This window comes from Frankliniella occidentalis, unplaced genomic scaffold, assembly GCF_000697945.3.
Source record: "Frankliniella occidentalis isolate FOCC.00 unplaced genomic scaffold, Focc_3.1 Scaffold90, whole genome shotgun sequence".
Taxonomy (NCBI): domain Eukaryota; kingdom Metazoa; phylum Arthropoda; class Insecta; order Thysanoptera; family Thripidae; genus Frankliniella; species Frankliniella occidentalis.
The window spans coordinates 717,900-732,790 of record NW_026267219.1 but is presented as its reverse complement, the minus strand read 5'-3'; the positions used below and the strand labels follow the sequence as shown (position 1 = coordinate 732,790).

General features: G+C 52.1%; 1 protein-coding gene across 1 annotated transcript in view; it reads left to right on the top strand.

Annotated features, from left to right (window-relative positions):
• The window catches only part of LOC113204397 (hemicentin-2-like), a 159,124-nt gene that overhangs the window by 87,936 nt on the left and 56,297 nt on the right, over window positions 1–14,891 (top strand). The gene's annotated exons all lie outside the window — the stretch shown is intronic.

Below are 14,891 nucleotides of genomic sequence, written 5' to 3'. Positions count from 1 at the left end.
TCTCTCTCTCTCTCTCTCTCTCTCTCTCTCTCTCTCTCTCTCTCTCTCTCTGTCCGCCCGCTCGCTCCCGCCGTCTCTTTGTGTCCATAGTGCATTTGCTTGTGCGCCTTTCGCATTACTCGACAAAACTTTTGATGGCAATACCGGGGGCAATGCGTACTGATTGCCCAACAAAGTCGTTGAAACTAAACTTCCTCTTTTCCTTATTATGACACACCGCGTGTGGTGGCGGTAGAGGGGAGAGTGGTGGAGGTGGAGAGGGGCTGCACGGGGTGCGTACCGTAGGGAGACTACTACTTCGTTTACTACGTTCTCTCGTAATCCAGTGCATTATTTCAACACCCTCGTTTAAAAGTATAGACGGTTTTCGGATCAGCACTACCCTAACAGAAAACGACCACCCTCCGAAGTCCTTTTTTTGAAATCCCTCAGATGTCCCTTTTCGTAGTCCCTTGGAAGTTCCTAAAGGGAGCAAAAAAGGACTTAGGGATTTCATATTCCCTGGGCGTTTGAAATCCCGCGGAAGTTCCGCCGACGCTCTGAACCAATCTTTGCTCCAGGCCGTTAGAGAGCTCTAACATGTCTGAAAATACTAACAATAGGTGCCTATATACATATACATAGTATAGATACGGGCCCTCTGATGTCGCCTGACGTGTTAAAAATTGCCTAGGAAGTCTCCTTCACTATGTTCTGTGAATGATACAAAATGTAAAATCACCGAGCAAAGGGACTTCGGAGGGATTTCACTTGAAAGGGATTTCTGAGGAATTAAGATACGCTTGAAATCCCGTTTTAGTCCCCCCAAAATTGAGGGACAACTTTGGAACATGAGAGGGACAAAGTAGGGACTTCGTTTTCTGTTAGGGTAGGTTGTTTACGGGACTTAAAAATCCGAGCACAAATCGCTGAGATTGCTTTCCGAGGAATAACAACAATGGGGTTCACTCACAATGCTCGCTATGTTTCATGCTGTAGTCTAGTGTAAGCTTCACTCCCTGTGTGCTCTGATACACCCTACGTCCTGCCGAGGGGCTGGATCGAGCAAGGCGCCGAGTGTTGAGGCGTGCGCTGCTCCACTTCATTTAGGCGAGGGCCCTTGTGTTCCAGTGAAGCCTCCACGAGCCTCCACGGCCGTTCCGCTCGGGACGGATAGCTCCGGGCGCGCCTGACCCACTTTTCCTGCGTTTTGCGTTTCCCGTGTGTTTCGTCAAACTTGGATGATTTACGGGGCAATGCCTGCTACAACACAACCCAGATCTCCTCGTGCGACCGATGATGACGTCGTGGAGCGTGAGCCCCCATCAGCTTGCTGGCGCCCACATCGGCCAGCACGCACCCTCCTCTGTACAATTAACTTTTGCTTTGGAATCCTCTGGACTCCGAGTGACCCTCGCCCATACCCTTTCTGCCCGGCCCGGCCCCACTCCCCCGCCCCGCCGCTGGACAGCGTTTTGCGGCTGGGGCCCTGGAATTTCAAGGTCTAAACGAGCGGCAAGGAATTCATAAATAGGTGAGGCCTGTGGTAGGGGGCATGGTGGGGCTGGGCCGGGCGTAGTGGGGCTCTGGTGCCAGGTATGTGTGGGCGAGGTGGCGTGGCGTGGTGGTCGCCCAGGTGCGAAACGCGAAAACTCGGCGACACGTCGTACCGCTGCGGCCGTAACTTGGCGCTGGCATGTTGTGGCGAGGGCTGGGGTGGCGGGACCGCTGTGGGTGTGGGTCCCTGGCCTTGCCGGACCATCATCTTTGTCGGGGCAAGGTAAACTTCGCCCGGAAGACCGCGACCGTGCGTTCAGGAATGAAATGATGGGTTGAACACGAGGAAGGGTAGAACCTAAACGGCATAAGCGGCATGGAGGAGGAAGGAAGCCGAGGAAATGGGCGTCGCGGCACTGCCGCCGTCCAGCAGGTGCCTCTTCCGACCCACCCTCCCCTTCCCCGAAACATCCTGCGCCACCGAGCAGCCTTAATCTACCCCAAGCCGGACAGGGTCCACGCGACACACGCACACACACACACACACGCACACACGCACGCACACACACACACACACACGCATGCACACACTTACGAGATTTTCATCCCAATTGTGTGCTTTGGCCTAAACCCCCCTCCCCCCCCACCGCTTTCAGCCTGCCTGCGCGCCCTTCCCGTGCGCCCCTACCCCACCTCCGCCTTCACGTAGCGGTATACCCCCCTGGCTCGTCCTGCTAGGACAAACTTAAAAGTTTGGCCCCGGAGCCTCCGGACTCCGTCGGGCCGCCCTCTGATTGGAAGCGATGTCACGCAGGAGGCAAACAAGCGATTTTAATGGTGCGGCCGGTCCTCTGCCCCCTGCCGTTTCCCCGCGGCCTGCCCCCCGGCCCGCCCCTGGGCCGCCCTCGTCCCCCAAACGCAATGCGGCGTCGAGTCTCTTTCTACCCCTTCCTCTCTCTCTCTCTCCAGCCCCCCCCCCCCCCCCCCCCCCCCCCCCCCCCCCCCCCCCCCCCCCCCCCCCCCCCCCCCCCCCCCCCCCCCCCCCTTCCCGCCCTGGCCTGCACCCTCGTGCCCTCCACGGCGCTCTCTCTCCCCCTCTCGCGCTCTCTCGTGCCTGTCGACCCAGTTTAATGAGTCCCCGACGCTCTGCTGCTGCTGGTGTCGGTCCCGTTTTTCCCGTTGGCGAAATTTCAGAAATGCGGCTTTTACGTCCCTGAGCCGTGCTCACTGTTTTGCCCATTTTTCTTTTTTTTTTTTTTTTTTTGCACCACGCCCACGCGCCATCCGAACCCAATTTTTTGCCGCGGTCATCATTCTGACTTAAACATGAGCTAATCGAAATCTAATCCTGCCCTCCGTGTCTGCACCACCAATAAATACATGATCACAAGGATTTCTGCAGCGTGGGCGTGCTGACATTCAGAAACCGCAAATTCTATTCTAGATTATGAACGAGAGAAAATTGTCCCTTACCTATTGAAGTAGTTATAACACTTACATGGGCACACAGAAGAGTGTGTAATATGTGCCCAAAATAGCTTAAAACACTCCTCATCTTTTGGACTTCACGCGCTTTTATTTGTTGAGTACAACCGAGGGGGCCACCACTCGCGTAATCCTGTGTACAGATGAGGGTGCAATCCCTATGTAATCCTTATATATTCCGTTTAATACTTCACCAAATTTTAAACCAATATCTCTCAATTCCACCTTATTGTCCAAATTTAATGGTTTTAGAACCAGAATTTCAACAAAATTCATGTGTAATCCCTCAAAATTCACGTGTAATCCCTGTAATCACGTAATCCTGTGTACATCCTAAATTGAAGTGGAGGCCCCCTCGAGTACAACTCGTAATGGAACCTTGTTTTGTTTTTGTTTTTCAAATTTTTGGAGACTAGCATTTTCTTTCTGCTGCCTTGCTTTGCATGGCTTGACCGGGCGGGCGCGAGCTGGGTGCCGCTGCTGTGATGGGTCGAGCCCGGCCCCGCCATCAGCTTTGCGCAGCGCTGTGCAAACTTGGAAAAGCCCGCCGCTTCCGAGAGAGTTCTCGCTCATCCCACTCTCAGGTCTCGCGCCGGGGCACATCTCCTGCAACTACACCGGGGAGCGCTTGCACCCTTATGGTGGATACTCCTTGCAGATGGCGTGGTGGGAGCGTGGTCGTAAAGCATTTATTCTTTAGGTGGTCAGTAATATATTTGTATTAGTTCGGGGCGCGACACGGCAGCTATACTCAAACCTTGAGAACACACAGTCCTTAAAATGTAGCCTTATGGTCACGGTCTCCCCGTTCTCCTCCGTATTTATTGGTTCGGCCCTTCCACTGCTTTGCCGTCTTTTGCGTGGAACCCAGCAGCGGGGACGGGGGATGGACTCGCCAAATTAAGGTCAACCATTATAGCGGCTTTGTTATTGAAAATAATGCCAAGGTTATTGGTTTGTTCACGAACTCCGCCGACGCGACGACCCCGTCAAGAGAGATAGAGGGAGAGAGAGAGATAGAGAGAAGGGGAAGAGAGAGAGTAAGAAAAAGAAGAGAAAGAAAGAAAGAAGAAGAATGTCTCGGCGCGACGTCCCCGCGTGCTCCGTTAATTGAAGCTATATCTCGCGATGGGAATCGGCCGACTGTATTTCAAGTCTGGTTTTTCTTTCCTCCGCCCAATCGACTTCAGATAAATAAAGTAAAAAGTATTGCGTAATTCCAGCATCCTTATGGGACCTTATTTACGGCGGCTGGAGACACTGACATGCTAAAATCTCAATCAAGAATCGATCGTAAAAGCAGATAATAGAAGTTTATTAGTAGCTTTCTATTCTAATTTCATCCCATAATTGAAAACGTTTTTTAGGGGCTAAATACAAAATTTTAGACCTAGGGGGTGCTTAAATTTGACAGGATATCCAGAAATGTTCACTCACTTTCACTTACTTACCCACCCACCCAACCACGGTTCCCCTACACCTTTAATACCCAATATGCCGCTCTAGCGAGCGGTTCTCCTTTTCCCCAAGGTTCAAGTGTAAAGTAGTAGCTAACACCCTCACGCAACATTATCGACGTGTGTTTAGTGTTGGTGTCGTAAGGTACCATCTAAGAAAAATATAAATTTGAAAGATTCTTGTGTGCTGTCTCTTTAACACAAATCGCGGTACTTGAACCCTCTGCGCTCCCCCCTCCGTTGCGAGACCCTTTTGTTGTCGCTGGGTTGGTAAGGGTGGGGGTGGAGGGTCATACCGGGGTTATACAGCCGTTGTTGGACGGGGGATTCGGCACATTGCTGTCTCGGCGGGGTCATCTGGGAAGGGGAAGGAGGAGGGGGAGGCTGGTCGGGGACAGAGGGTATGAGCTCCTCAGTGTCCGCCGAGTGTAGTAAGCTGGGGACGGTTAGCCGGGGCGGCGTCTGAGAGGGTTGCGAAGGGAAGGGGGTGGTGGGAGGGTGGGACCTTGGGGACGTGGCAAGTCCTAAAGCCTGCTTTTCTCCTCATTCTCTCATTAACCCGAAAAACGCGGGCTCGCTGCGCTGGACTCTGCTGGGCTGCGTTCGGGAGAGTGCTCTGCTTGTATCAGCCCCAACAGCGGCCGCGGCGCGCACACCGGTGCGAGGGATGGAGATTAAACATGTTGGCTGAAACGTTATTCGAACGCGGAGGCCCCAGAGCAGCGGCCCAGCTGCTCGTAAAAAACGCAATAGCGCGGCGGCAGCTGCAAACCCACAGCGGGTGGGACAGAGTGCGCGGACGAAGTCCAAAGGTGTCCATATCAGCTGCGCTGTTGGGAGCCCACAGCGAGCGTGACAGAAGGCGCAACAGAGTCCAAAGGTGTCCACGGCAGCTGTAGAGGTGTGAGTCCATCACGCACGCAGCGGTTGGGACGTAAGAAGACGCAAAGGAATCCAAAGTTGTGCACGGTAGCTGCGCAGCTGCGAGTCAACAGCAGCAGGTGCTGGCAGGTGGGACAGAAGGCGTGGCACAGTCTGAAGGTGCCCGTGCCAGCTGCGCAGCCGCGCAGCTGCTGCTGACCCGCTGCGGGTGGGACGAGGGGCGCGGCAGAGTCTGAAGGTGCGCACGACGGCGGAATCATCGCAGCGGAACAATTGTTATTCGCCGGGTGTTTGCAGGACGCGGGACGGGAGTGAACAAAAGGCAGGGAGAGGGGGCACGCGGCGTGGAAGCTCGCTCGAGCACCTGGAAAAATATAATAGGGCGGTGATGCCAAAAGCCTGAGGCCTCCGGCTGCGTCCATACCACGGCCCACTTGGGGGAGCCCCGGGCGGCGGACTCCGCGGGGGAAGTCAAGGGCGACTCTATTGTAGCGCTTTAAAATTTTTGCGGCGAAAAAGAAATGTCCGGGGAGAATGTTTATAAAGAGAGAAAAGAGATGAAGGGGGTGAACATGGTGGTAATGAAAAGCAGGCGGTGTGTCGCCCTGTTCTTCAACGCCGCGGCGGCGGGGGTTCTTAACGAGAGGGACCCGACCATCCGTCCGGCCAGGGCCTGGCCAGGTCCGCGCCACCACGTGCCGGTGCCGGTCCAACTCCACTCCAAGCCCACCTCTCGCAATGCTGCGTGTTAAAATTGGGGCCCGTTCTGCTCATCCGCTAATTGGGGTCTCTACGCTGCGGGGAGGACTTTCGATGCGTCTCCTTAATTAGCATGGCGAGGGTGAGCACGGCTTGGCGAGGAGAGGGCGGGGAGGAGGGTGGGAGGGGGGTTGAAATGCTTGTGCGCCAGACGTGCAGCGTGCGTTATGTGTTTCGGACCAGACTGCGCCGCCTGACTGACGCCGCGCCACCCCCGAGGCTGACAAGCTGTGTCGTGGTCGTAAGGGGGCTCGTTGGGAACGCACGCTCACACACGCGCGCACACACACACACACCGTGATGGCAATTGGTATGGCACGCCCTGTTATACGTGCTGTAGTATTATGCGGCGTTGAGCGCGCTAAACTGACTGAATCATGATTATTTAGATGTCACTTTTTTTTCTATCCTTTCCTGTCACGCTTCGCGTTTGTGTGAACTGGCGGTGTGTGGGCGGGCGGGGGTGAGTGACCCGTTGCGTTTGAGGGTTATACCCTCCCCACTCACTTTGCCTTCCTCATGACAGGAAGGGCTTCATATTTATATCCCCCCCCCCCTCCCTCTTCCCCCCACCTGCTCAATTTTTACGGTCCGCTTCCCCCGATACCTGTTTCAGCTGTCAGTGGCGCCTGCGTCGTCAGCTCGGCCTTCATCGCCACCCACGGTCCTGTTGTTGTTGTTGTTCGGAGGCGAGGAAAAAGGGGATGGTGGAGGTGGGCCCGCATCCGCTTTATAGGTGTGATTTCGACCTCCCTCAAGTGGAGTTTTAGTGGGCGGTCGACGTTTTGTACCCAGTTTTATGAATACGGAATGAGAAACGCGCATTGCCACAGTGGGAATGGTCGGACGTTTTACTGTCGACCCTGGCTTGGGTCGAGCAGAGAGAGATAGATAGAGAGGTAGAGGGGGTGCAGCACCACAGCATAGTAGTGCTCCGCTGCGCCACAGCAGAGAGCTGGTCCGGCAGGTGAGAGATCAGTCCGTAATCCAGGATCCCATGTCGGGTGGAGGGAGAAGTGCTGTGCTGTTCCTGTCCTCTAACAGTGACACCACCAACGCATACGCGCGCGCGCGCGCACACACACACACACACACACACACACGTACCCAAACCCGACGACTTGCGAGGAAACTGTAAAAGGACCGACTAACGTAGACTGTTTGGTTACACCCGTAAAAATGACGTTGCAAATGGAAAACCAGTTAAAGTAGATCTTTAAATTGTTCTTTGAAATTACAGTGCTTAAATAAATATGCACTAATGAACGCACACACGAGTCAGTTTTACCTGTGTGTAGTGTTTGTTGTGTTTGGTCCAGCGAGAGCGGCTCCGGCGCTAGCCCGGGGAGCCCCACCCCGCATTCTGATTCTGCGGTGGCTGCACATTTAGCTGCGCGCTCTGAATGCCGTCGTCGAGCCGCTCCAAATTTAATAATTAATACGCCAAGGGTATGGTGCAAGTCAGACCAGCTGCGCTACCTCCACTCGTCCACAAACCCACCTGCAACTAGACCAAAACGTAGAACCAATTAATTTTAAATCACAACTAAAATACCGAGTACATATGTCTGATTTTTGGAGGATAAGGGGAATAGTTTGGGGAACTCCCATAAGTTTGCGAAACCCATCAGATTTTGAGCATATCTTCAAACTTTTTTCGATATGATCTCTTCAAAATCTAATTAGTTCACTTAAAATGTTGTAAAGCTTTCCACTATTCCTTGCAAGATCAGATACGTTTTTACCATGAAGTGCAGGAACGACGTTAGTTGTACCCCTTTTCTTGACGCGAATGAAATTCAAGTGTGCAGTAGAAGACAAAAACTGAGCTGTTGAGCGACAACTGACCATCAGTTTGCATAAGCGTTGTTGCAGATCATATTTGTTGTTGGTGACATGATATAGCGAGTGGCAGAACGACTGTGCTGTCAATGCAACGCGACCAGCTTGGCTCTGGCGTTCCGCCGTGAGGACCAAGCATAAATAGAGAGCAGAGGGCCCGGGAACCTTCATAAATTGCCTGCCTGCTTGGCGGGGCGGGGCGTGGCGTGGTGGTCCCTCCGGATATTACCTGGGGGGCCGGCGGCCGCTTGGCTGTGGCTCCCGCACCCCATGAAGAAGAAGGAGAACCTCTCGCGGCACGCACGACAGACATTGTGGTATGTACGCAGAACTAGCGGTGGCAGTACGGACCACACTACTCCAGTGTAGTTCTCTCGTCTCTCGTTGGCAAAGACACACTCTCAAACATGCTGTATTGTTTTGTTATTGTAATATACATGTACTCTTGGAAGATACTGATTTCTCTTGTAAGTATGCAATCCCTTTGATGTGTGTACCTTATCTCTGAGTTGTGCCATATTCTGTGTGGGCTGTCCACCCGAGTACACCTGCACTAGAAAAGTACAGCAATATTCTTGGGTGGTCGCACGGGGGAGTGGACATTTTTTCCCCTGCATCAAATCTGGCGGGGAGCGCAGCAGAATGAAGGGCCCCTCGACGCGCGTTTCAACGAGATGAAGAGGGTCCTGGTCTTGGTGAACCCCGCTGCAGTGGCGGGCTCAACGGACGGCCAAATAGGCGAGCAGAGAGGAGGGACGAGGGGCGGGCGACCACCGCCCTCATAAATATTGATACATCTCGCACCTTGTCGCGGCGGGGGATGAGTTTAGTGTTTTCTCTCCCTCTGCTTCCCTCCCCCTCCTGCTCATGCCTCGTAACCGCTGCCCCATAGCTCGCAGTCTCGTACACTCCCAAAATGGATCTTTCAAGCAAGTTTCATTAAAACACTGAACTGTAACCTTCTTAAAGTGCTTTTGTATCAAAACAACATTTCAGAACTGTCAAAGCATAAATCTGTTACATTGTATCTTCCTCTGTTAAGAGAACGGAGTGGATTTCATTTGCCCAATCCTACCCAACCCAACCAACCCAAACCTATTGGCCGCCCTTCATACCATGCAATCTGCTGACTTAGTAAACACGTAAAACCAGCTGTCACTTTGGTTAAAACATGCCGACGTGACACAGCGAGACCAAGTACAACAAATTATGAAGTCAGATGAAATTTAATGCGACATCAGTGTCCTAAACAATGTACAAGTTTTAACAGCGGACAGGACTGTGACGTCGCACAAATTGCATAACACTCCTCCTCCATGCCCTCTGCATGATCTTTTCCTGTCCGTGCATTTTGTGCGCCGCTGTCTGCTTTGCCATTCCCAACGCATCAGCAGAGGAGGTGACTGATGGAGATCTGGTCCTCCCTTCTGATCCGCGCGGGGGGAGGCTGACTCGCCGTCCAGCCGAGGCCAACACCCGAGCCCGTCCTCCCAGGTGGGCGTTTGCAGCCCTCCCTCTCTCGGGGTGAGGCGTTGCACGTGCGGCAGATCTGTCCCGAGGGCAGCCGCCGCCCACCAGTAGCAGCCCCATCCAATCCCTCAGCGACTCCGCGGCAGCGAGCGGCGAGCGCGCTTCCTGTCCCGGAGCGACGCTACCTTTCTTGCACGCGCCGCCGATAAGGCGCAGTGACGTGACACAGGTGTACTCGGCATTGATTGGGGCGCGGGACCCGCACTCGTGTGGTGGGACGCCACTCGCCACCAACGTTGGAAGAGTAGGAGGTTGTTCACAATCTACGTGACCTTTCTGTTGGTAAATATTATGGGATACCAAAAGAAATGCGGTCATTCAACTATTTTTACAGTTTATAGGGAACGAGGGGGCCACTACTTCCGGTTAAGGATGTACACAGGATTACGTGATTACGTGGATTACACGTGAATTTTGAGGGATTACTCATGAATTTTGTTGGATTCCTGGCTCTAAAACCATTAAATTTAGACAATAAGGTGAAATCTAGTGATAATGGTCTAAAATTTGGTCAAGAATTACGAGGAATTCATGAGGTTTACATAAGGGTTACACCCTCATTTGTATACAGGATTACGCGAGTTGTGGCCCCTCGATAGGGAACCTTTGATAGTTTTAACCCGGGGTACAAATATCGTAAATTGAAGCAAATAATCATCATGATACTTTTTGGACACGTGTGGATTACCTCTCCATAAAATCGCGTGGTTTTGGAACAGCCCGCTACCCCAAAGAATTTTCCAGATTTCCTAGGTGCAGGTAATTTACTTTTACTAATTCAACATAATGCCTGCACTTTACTTCTCAAAGTAATATTTCACCCCCAACCAACTCTTTCTCTTCCTTTGCTCGTGTATGATCGTCCCTCCGCCACATCATATTTCTCGCTCCCCCCTCTCTCTGTCTCTCTAACCCCTCGGCACACGCAAGCCTGCTCGCACGTTCTGCGGCATCGTTTCCCCGCCAGCTGGAGGAGGTGGAGGACGGGCCGGATGTGGGGGAGGGAGTGAAAGTAAGAAGGGGAGAGAAGGCGGGGGAAGTGGGGACGGGGGAAGTGGGCGCTGCGACGTGCACGCGCTGCGCCGTCACGCAAACGGACGTGCTACATACTTTATGGGGAGGGGCCCGTTTACCCTGTGGAGCATGACGTCGCTCTGATTCGGATCAGTCTTGCTCATCTCTCTGTCTCATGTTTCCCTCTGTTTTTTTATTCGTTCTTTGCCAACACCGCGTGCTAAAATCTTACAGACTTTCTTGTTCGCAGCTGATTTCTGTGTGCGTGCTGCGCTTTGTTTATACGCCAGTTTGAAGATTTTTTTACAGGTATTAAAAACGCTTGCATAGCATGCGTAGCATGCGTACTATATTCAGTAAGCTTTCAATTAAAATCTTGGTGGGATTTTACTGTGCTAAAATACCTCGTAAAATACGTTTTGCCGGAGAGAACAAGTAGTACAATCAGTGCTGTAGAATTTAGATCCTGATTCAGTTTGTATGAAGTAATGTTCGTGGACATTTTATGTAAAAAATGGAGTTGTTTTCAGTGATGTAAGCAAAATTTGAAAGCACCAAACAAAATTCAAAACGTGCCTCTGTTTGTAGGTTTATCATGCTAGTCCATTAGGCGGCATTAGGGCGAGCAAATCTGACCATGTGCGGGATTGTCACATTTTGAAATACTATTATCGTGAGGAGGCATATAAAAACGAAGTTTAGTGTGTCTGGAAAGTGATCATTCGGAACATTTCGATAGCCCGGCGCCTGCGAGTCTTTGGGTAGGCCATCCCGCAGTACATGCATGCCCTATAGGCAAGATGTTGCCTACCTATCAGGCGCTATGAGACCCTGTATTGGCAAATGTCAGCAATTCCGTAACCACAGGTGACGGACTAGTTTTCTTGATGCTCCCACTACAATCAGGGCGATAATTAGAGTTGAAATACGAGTTATTCCTTAAGCACTAAATTATTTTGTGTTCTACTTCTCCCTTGTGTTTTTGGTTCTTAATTTTTTTGCAGACATAGTACATTGTGCTGTTCAAAAATCTTATCTTGTTTTTATCTACAAATAAAGGCAAATAACAGTAATACTCGCAGGAGCATCGTGACATGAGTCGTGATGCTAAACAACTCAAACACAACTCAACGAATTACTTTGTCAGTGCATATCAAAATCAAAATCTTTGCTTTTTTCCCGTTCTATTTACACCGTAACGCGTGCTCCGATTTGTGATAAAGGCTCGCTGGATATACATCAAAGGATGTTATTAATAGCCCCGTTTTATTTCAATTTCGTGGACAACGTGCAGTCACGAAAGAGAAAATATAGAGTAGTCGCAAACAATCCAAAATGAAATGCCCTTGGTCGAAGTATTTTTTTTTTTTTTTTTGGTGGATAGGAAGAAGAAGTTTCTCTCTCTTTCTCCCTTGCCCGCACACACAAAGTCGTGAGTCGAAACGTGCCAAATGCCCTGCTAAATAACAATACGTGTTGTAGCCCCTTAGCCTTTTGGCTCTGCGCCCTGTATTACGGCGTTGTAAATGAGATTCACGTAAGAGAGGTTAAGCCGGGGCGTGGAGCCGTGCTTGACTTGACCTTTCGAATGGCGCAACCTCCCCCCCCCTCCCCCCTCCCCATCGCTTTCTCGCTTTCTCTGATATTACCAGCTGGCACACTACACTGTTAAAAATATATTTTTAACAACCGTACCCAACTACAGCAGATACTACAGTATTTTGTCTACGGTTTGTCACAGTACGGAACCGTACGCCATATTTTGCCGCATTGGGTATGCTACAAGCAAACCGTAGCCACAAAACAACATCTTTGTTCTGTACCATACCCAGAGCGTCACTGGCCTGGCGATTGACTCGCTAGTTAGCTCTCGCTGATGATACGTCACGCCAGATAAGTCAGACGCCACAGGTACCGCGGTCCAGCCGTGCAGCGCCCTGCCAGTCTCAGTCCCTAAGAATACAAATATTTTTGAACATTGAAATTGGCGGACAATTCCTGACCTAATCCTCATACAAACAAATTACAAACAGCATACCTGTAGATATACTGTAAGGGTACAGCAACATCATGACTACAGTTTTGAAACGGTGCTCGACGTGTGCCTGCAGGAGTGGCGTATCTGTGAAGAGGCGCGCAACACTGGCGGATCTGCGCCGGCCCGGCCAACACTGGCGGATCTGGGAAGGGACGGTCATCACAGGCGTATCTGCGTTCGGCTGATCTGCTCAGTCAACTTCGGAGGCCTATTGCTCCTCGTAGGCATGTCGTACAGTATTGACTGATGTCTCATTGCAATGTTTGTATCCTCGTGATTGCGTTTTGATATCACTCAATACTATACGACATACCTACGATGAGCAATAGGCCTCCAAAGTTGGCTGTGCAGATCAGCCGAACGCAGATACGCCTGTGATGACTGTCCCTTCCCAGATCCGCCAGTGTTGGCCGGGCCGGCGCAGATCCGCCAGTGATGCGCGCCTCTTCACAGATACGCCACTTCTGCAGGCACACGTCGTGCTGCTGTCCCTATTCTGTATGTTTTACGGTTTTGGCACGGTGCATCCTGTACCTCTTCTGTAGGAGGTACGGTTTGACCACAGACATGTTAAGCAAGTGTATGACAAATAGTTTCCTGTACCTATTACTGTGGTTTTTTGTAACAGTGTACTATCAATGCAACGTAAAGGGCAATCACAGCAAGCAAGGGAAAATGAAGGAAATACGTGCCCATGCACAGGATGGCCGCGGCCGCATCACTACAGCAGGATCAGGTGGCAGTGATGCTAGGTATCAGGTCCCGATCTGGTCCGGTCAGGCCGTCCCGCCCTTCTGTGCAGCGGCAGCACAATCTCAGCCGCCAGCTGTTGCTCGGCCGAATAACGCACTTACGCCCTTAGGATGCTCGCCGAAAGTCGTGCCGTTAAAGGGGGGAGGGGGGGGGTGAGACAGAGAAACAGGCGAAAGGGCTGGTTTTGGGGGGGGGGGGGGAGCGATACGGAATTATGAATTATTCGCACTCCTTTTATTTTCGTTTCCCCCGGTTTCCCCCTTCTCTCGTCTCTCATCAAGAGGGATGGAAACAAGACTCCCAGCGGCAGTCTGCCGCGCCGCCCCCACGAGAGCCCGCCGCTCCGCCGCGAGGAACTTCCAAAGTGATAAATTTGTACTTGTAAAAGGCGGCGGTGGCCGGGCGATGGCAGATGTTGCGTTTTAATTTAATGCGCGCCGCGTGACGGCGGGGCGTGTTTTGGGCCGCTCATTACTCCGTTTAATCAAGTCATCCATCACGTTGTCGGACCGACGCGCCGCGCGTTTGTTTTTGCTCAGATTGGGGAGGGGGAGGTGATGAGAGGGAGGGAGATGCTTGCAGAAGCGACACCACAGCTGCAGCATTGGCTGACGGTGGAGAAAAACCACCGCGCAGAGGTCCCTAGGTCCCTGGCCTTTGCGTGTCTTGCAGCTCGCCCAGCCTACAGTCAACAGCCCCCTCGCCCCGATCCTCCTCCGACTTTTCGTGTGGACCGACAGCCAACTCGTCACTGCTTGGGGGGCTGCTGCTGCTGCCCTGCGAAAATGAAGTGGCCGAAAGTGTCGGGCCGACAACTCCGAGCCCCGGGCTTGGCGGCGGCAGGCGCGCGCGAATCACGATAGGACAAAGTTTCGGACGCCTGTTTAAGTTTCTCCGCAGGTGTCGCCCGGCGTGTCACTGAGTGGCTGAGCAAAGCGGCCCGGGCCGGACCGGACCAAGAAGTGGCCGTTTAGCCGGATCGAGACGCGAGTGGCGAAACGGGCCAGAGAGAGAGAGAGAGAGAGAGAGAGAGAGAGAGAGAGAGGGAGGGAAACAGAGCGAGAGGAGCAAGGGACGGAGAGATAATTGAGAGCGTGCTTCGCATCGTGTCCCGAAGAAAGTCAGGGGCGACCAGAACGAGATCGTCGAGGATGCCAGTGTCCCTCCCCAGCCACCCTGCTGGCCCACTGCTCCCCCCCCCCCCCCTTTTCTCTTCTCCCCTTGCCTGTTCGTCCCATTCCCGGCGTGTTCTCTTCTCTCGTTTTCTTCACCACCTGTTTCTCTGCCCCGTCCACCAGCGCAAATGCGCGGGAAATTTCATTACTTCGATCGTGCTCAATGTGTGTGTGTGTGTGTGTGTGAAAAAGTGCGCACACGTGTGTACGTGTGTGTGAGTGTGTGGGTGTGTGTAGCAGAGAACAGGCAACGACTCTTTTATCACTTGCTCATTTACATGTACTGAACGAACGAGATACTCTTAAAACAAGAAAAAATGTTGCATTTGCTTTACTGACCACAAAGTTTTACCTTTTGGGATGGGGGGGGGGGAGAATTTGATGTTCAAGTACGTAGTTCTTTCCTTTTTTAACTTTCGAAGGTTAATACGTGTCATAGTAACAATACAAGGAATTATATTTAAAAATACACGCAATTGT